The 5,427-nt window shown below is 40.8% G+C and overlaps 1 pseudogene; it reads right to left on the reverse strand.

Moving 5' to 3' along the window:
* Positions 1–2,130: 2,130 nt before the first annotated feature.
* Positions 2,131–4,185, reverse strand: LOC105732310 (presenilin-associated rhomboid-like protein, mitochondrial; annotated as a pseudogene).
* Between the last annotated feature and the right edge of the window lie 1,242 nt (positions 4,186–5,427).

A 5,427-nucleotide genomic window follows, 5' to 3' on the forward strand; every position in this document is an offset into this window, starting at 1 on the left:
ATCATCACTGGCCATTAGAGAAATGCAAATCAAAACTACATTGAGATATCATCTCACACCAGTTAGAATGGCAATCATTAAAAAATCTGGAGACAACAGATGCTGGAGAGGATGTGGAGAAATAGGAACACTTTTACACTGTTGGTGGGAGTGTAAATTAGTTCAACCATTGTGGAAAACAGTGTGGCGATTCCTCAAGGACCTAGAAATAGAAATTCCATTTGACCCAGCAATCCCATTACTGGGCATATATCCAAAGGATTATAAATCGTTCTACTATAAGGACACATGCACACGAATGTTCATAGCAGCACAGTTTACAATAGCAAAGACCTGGAACCAACCCAAATGCCCATCGATGATAGACTGGACAGGAAAAATGTGGCACATATACACCATGGAATATTATGCAGCCATTAAAAACGAGGAGTTCGCGTCCTTTGTAGGGACATGGATGAACCTGGAAACCATCATTCTCAGCAAACTGACACAAGAACACAAAATCAAACACCACATGTTCTCACTCATAGGCGGGTGTTGAACAAGGAGAACACATGGACACAGGGAGGGGAGCACTATACATGGGGGTCTGTTGTGGGGGAGTGGGGGGGACAGCGGGGGGGTGGGGAGTTGGGGAGGGATAGCATGGGGAGGGATGCCAGATGTGGGTGAGGGGGGGGAGGGCGGCGGATCACACTGCCACGTGTGCACCTATGCAACAACCTTGCATGTTTTTCACATGTACCCCAAAACCTAAAATGCAATTAAAAAAAAAAAAAAAAAAAAAAAAAAAAAAAAAAAGAAATTTAACTTCAGATTTAAGACTTAAATGAAAAACCCAAAGCTATAAAAACCTTGGAAGACAACTGAGGTAATACCATTCTGGGCATAGGGTTGGGCAAAGATTTCATGATGAATACACCAAAAGCAATTGCAACAAAAGTAAAAACTGACAAATGGGATGAAATTAAAGAGCTCTGTGCAGCAAAGGAAACTATCGACAGACTGAGCAGACAACCTAAAGAATGGGAGAAAATGTTTGCAAACTATGCATCTGACAAAGGTCTAATATCCAGCATCTATAAGGAACTTACACAAATGTATAAAAAACAAACAACCCCATTAAAAAGTGGGCAAAGGGCATGAACAGACACTTTTCAAAAGAAGACATACATTTGGTTAACAATCATATGAAACAAAGCTCAACATTGCAGATCATTAGAGAAACGCAAATCAAAGCCACAGTGAGATAGATACCATTTTACACCAGTCGGAATGGGTTTTATTAAAAAGTCCACAGTGAGATAGATACCATTTCATGCCAGTCAGAATGGGTATTATTATCCAGCATCTGTGATGCCGGTAAGGTTTTGGAGAAACAGAAATGCCTCTACACTGTTTGTGGGAATGTAAATTAGTTCAAGTATTGTGGAAGACAGTGTGGCAATTCCTCAAAGACCTAAAACAGAAATATCATTTGACCCAGCAATTCCATTACTGGGTATATATCCAAAGGAATAGAAATCACTCTATTATAAAGACACGTGCATGCATATGTTCATTGTAGCTGGATTCACAATAGCAAATATATGGACTCAATCTAAATGCCCATCAATAGTAGACTGGATAAAAAAAATGTGACACATATACAGCATGAAATACTATGCAGCCATAAAAAAAATGAGATCATGGAGCTGGAGACCATCATCCTTAGCAAACTAATGAAGGAACAGAAAATCAAATACTGCATGTTCTCACTTATAAGTGGTAGCTACGTGGACACATAGAGGGGAATAACACACACTGGGGCGATTCAGAGGGTGGAGGGTGGGAGGAGGGAGAGGATTATTTTATATTTGTTGTTTGTTTATTTATTAAAAATAACTAATGGGTACTAGTCTTAATACCTGGGTGACAAAATAATCTATAGAACAAACCCCCATGATGCAAGTATACCTATATAACAAACCTGTACATGTACCACTGAACTTAAAATAAAAATTAAATTAAAAATATTTATAGCACACACCACACACACACACACACACACACACACACACACACACACACAAGAAATAGCCTTGAGAAAATACAGTGAGGGCATTCTGCTATCCTTGCAAGGTAAAATAAAATTTTATTTTATTTTATTTTATTTTTTACTAATGAGATGTAAATCTTTATTTCACAAGTTCATCATAATTCATTTTCTAAAAAGACATGGATCATGGGACACAGCTGAAAACACTGGGAGGCCAGCTGCCAGTGTCTTCCAGGCGGGAGCATAGCGATGTCTATGGGCTGATGTCTTCTGGGGCTCTCAGGCAGCATAAAAGCCAGATGCACCAGTACTGTCCAATCGCAGTTTTACTTAGAGCCACCTCTTTTTTGGGGGCCGTTAGTTCTCATTTCATGCCAGATTTTCACTAGAGCCTCCCTGTTCTTCCAAATTAGTTCATGACCGTAAGTAACATACCATATTCCAAAGGGAGCTCCCCCAAAATGTGCAGCATAATCAGAAAATTTCCATCCCAGAATCATTCCTGCTGTATCCACAGCGTTAATGGCTTTTAGGGCATTTCTTGCTGTGAATGTGAGCATTGGCAGGAAAATAGTGGCAAGCCTCCCTTCTGGGATCTTAGTGCAGACAGCTGCAAGGACTGTCATGATGGTGCCAGATGCACCAAGTGATGGTCCATATCTTCCTGTGGCAACTTCACACATGTAACTGACAAAATTGGAAATAATACCTGCAGACAGGTACTAGGTACACTGCCCTGAACTGCTCTTGACCCAGAATGTACAATGCTGGAGGAGAAGCTCCACAAAACTTACGTATTTGCTGCCATGTGAAACAAGGAGAAATGACTGAATGTTGATAGCGACATTGGAAAACAAGTACCTTTGAGGCTGGATTAGATGTGAAATATCTGATCACTGTCCAGTGCAGAGAAGGTACTCTCCATAAGCAGACTACAAGGACATTTGCAGCTGTGATACCTGTCACAGTCTGCTGGCCATCACTTAGATTATTCCACCACTTCTTAATCTCCTTTCTGATGTCTCCTTTCTTTTCTCATCTTATGTTATCCAACCAATCAGCTTCTATGCTATCAAAATAGCTCTGGACCCTGGATCTCAGTGATTCACATTGCCAAATAGCAGCTGATCCAAATGCACAGCCTGTAAACTCAACAGTAAAAAATAAAGGTTTTATGAGCATCCTCCTTATAGGATAGGGAGAAAGATAAAAGACTGTTTCTTCCACAGTAGGAATCAAAGCACTTCTTTTATATGCTTCACCAGTTGTCCCTGTGTCTGATCTTCGAGGTTCAACCTCACTGGATGTTTTTCTGAATTCACATTTTTCCTGAATAAAGAAGTGAAACTTGCTGTGTCTGAGCAGCTGCGGCGGAACTAGGGCCACAGTGAGTTCCTCGCAGCTGCCGCTGCCCACCAGTCAAGCCCACGCTGAGCCGCAGCCCCAGCCTCTCTGTGCTCAGCCTCACTACCCCATCTTCCCGCTAAAAGAAAATTTTAGGCCAGGCGCAGTGGCTCACACCTGCAATCCCAGAACTTTGGGAGGCCAAGGTGGGTGGATCACCTGAAGTCGGGAGTTCAACACCCAGCCTGACCAACATGGAAAAACCCTGTCTCTACTAAAAATACAAAATTAGCCGGGCGTGGTGGCACATGTTTGTAATCCCAGCTACTCGGGAGGCTGAGGCAAGAGAATCACTTGAATCTGGGAGGCAGAGGTTGCAGTGAGCCGACATTGCACCACTGCACTCCAGCCTGGGCAGCAAGAGAAACTCCGTCTCAAGAAAGAAGGCTTTATTTAGTACCTTCATTCTATATCCCAGGGATTGTATTGTTTTACTCCAGCAAAAAGACTTCTGGAAACGCTGCTGCGGAGCCACCGGCTAAGTTGAAGATAATTTATAATTCCCCAAAATTAATCCATCTTTTGTACCTAGTTCATATTAATTTGCTGTAACTAACGTAACAAAATGTCAGTCCCCAGACCTGTGGCTTAAACAACATACATTTGTTTTCTGAAAGTTCTGGTGGCCAGAAGTCCAAGATCAAGGCGTCCGCAGGTTTGGTTCCTCTGAGTCCTCTCTCCTTGGCTTGCAGTTGACCACCTTCTTCCTATACCTTCACACGGTCTTTCCTGTGTGTGTACATTCCTGGCATCCCTCTGTGTGTGTCCAAATTCCCCTTTTTTTAAATAAAGACACTACTCAGATTGTATTAGGGCCCATTTTAATGGCTTCATTTTAACTTAATCCCCTCTGTAAAGGCTCTGTCTCCAAAAACAGTCATTTTCTAAGGTACTAGGGGTTAGGGGTTCAAGATATAAATTTTAGGGGACACAAATTAACCCATAATAGAGGTCACAGGTGAGTTACATGTAGTTGTGATGGAAATCGACTCTGGATCCTTCAAGTCTTTGATCCTGCACTAACAGCAGCAGTTAGTCCAAGAGTGTGGTGTTGCCGTGCTTTTCTGTTTTGGTGGATTTCTGCTTGACTTTTCCTACTTAACAGTCCCAACTCCATGAGTTAGGAAACTAATATGGTAATGCTGCTAGATGCATTCTATATTGCTATCAATTATGCTTTCAGAAATGGGGCATATAGAGTGTGTGGGAGACAGAGAGAGAAAGGAGAGAGGGAAGGAAGGAAGAGAGATTTTTAGGATTTAATTACATTTAAATTTAATTATAATATAAAATTAAATTTTTGAGTTTAAATTTTTTTGAATTAAAAAGTTTAATGTTTTCCATTTTTTAATTTTAAAATTTAATTATAATTTTGGAGCTAATGGATATCATTTGCAAATCTCTCTCAGCATGGGCAATCAATACTTATGTTTGCGTTAAGTAACATTTTTTAATTTATGTAACATTTTTTATCTTAAAAATAATTATTGTCTAAGACTTTGTAAAACAGCTTTTTAAAACAATTTAGTTTTGGAGTTATCAAGAAGATTCACATTTTTTTAAATCCAAAAATTATAGGAAAGAACCAGTTTCAGTAAACCCATTTTCAACAGGTAATAAAAATAAAAAGGAGGCCGGGCACGGTGGCTCACATCTGTAATCCCAGCACTTTGGGAGGCCGAGATAGGCGAATCACACAGTCAGGAGTTTGAGACCAGGCTGACCAACATGGTGAGACTCCGTCTCTACTAAAAATACAAAAATTAGTCAGGCGTGGTGGTGTGCACTTGTAATCCCAGCTACTCAGGAGGCTGAGACAGGTGAATCGCTTGAACCCTGGAGGTGGAGGTTGTGGTGAGCCGAGATCGCGCCACTGCACTCCAGCCTGGGTGACAGAATGAGGCTCTGTCTCAAAAATAAATAAATAAATAAAAAGGAGACACCAATGTTATTAAGATTTTGAGATGCACCATGCACACATCAGG

Source organism: Aotus nancymaae, unplaced genomic scaffold (genome assembly GCF_030222135.1).
Source record: "Aotus nancymaae isolate 86718 unplaced genomic scaffold, 86718_ANA_hifiasm-v0.15.2.pri h1tg000040l, whole genome shotgun sequence".
Lineage (NCBI taxonomy): Eukaryota > Metazoa > Chordata > Mammalia > Primates > Aotidae > Aotus > Aotus nancymaae.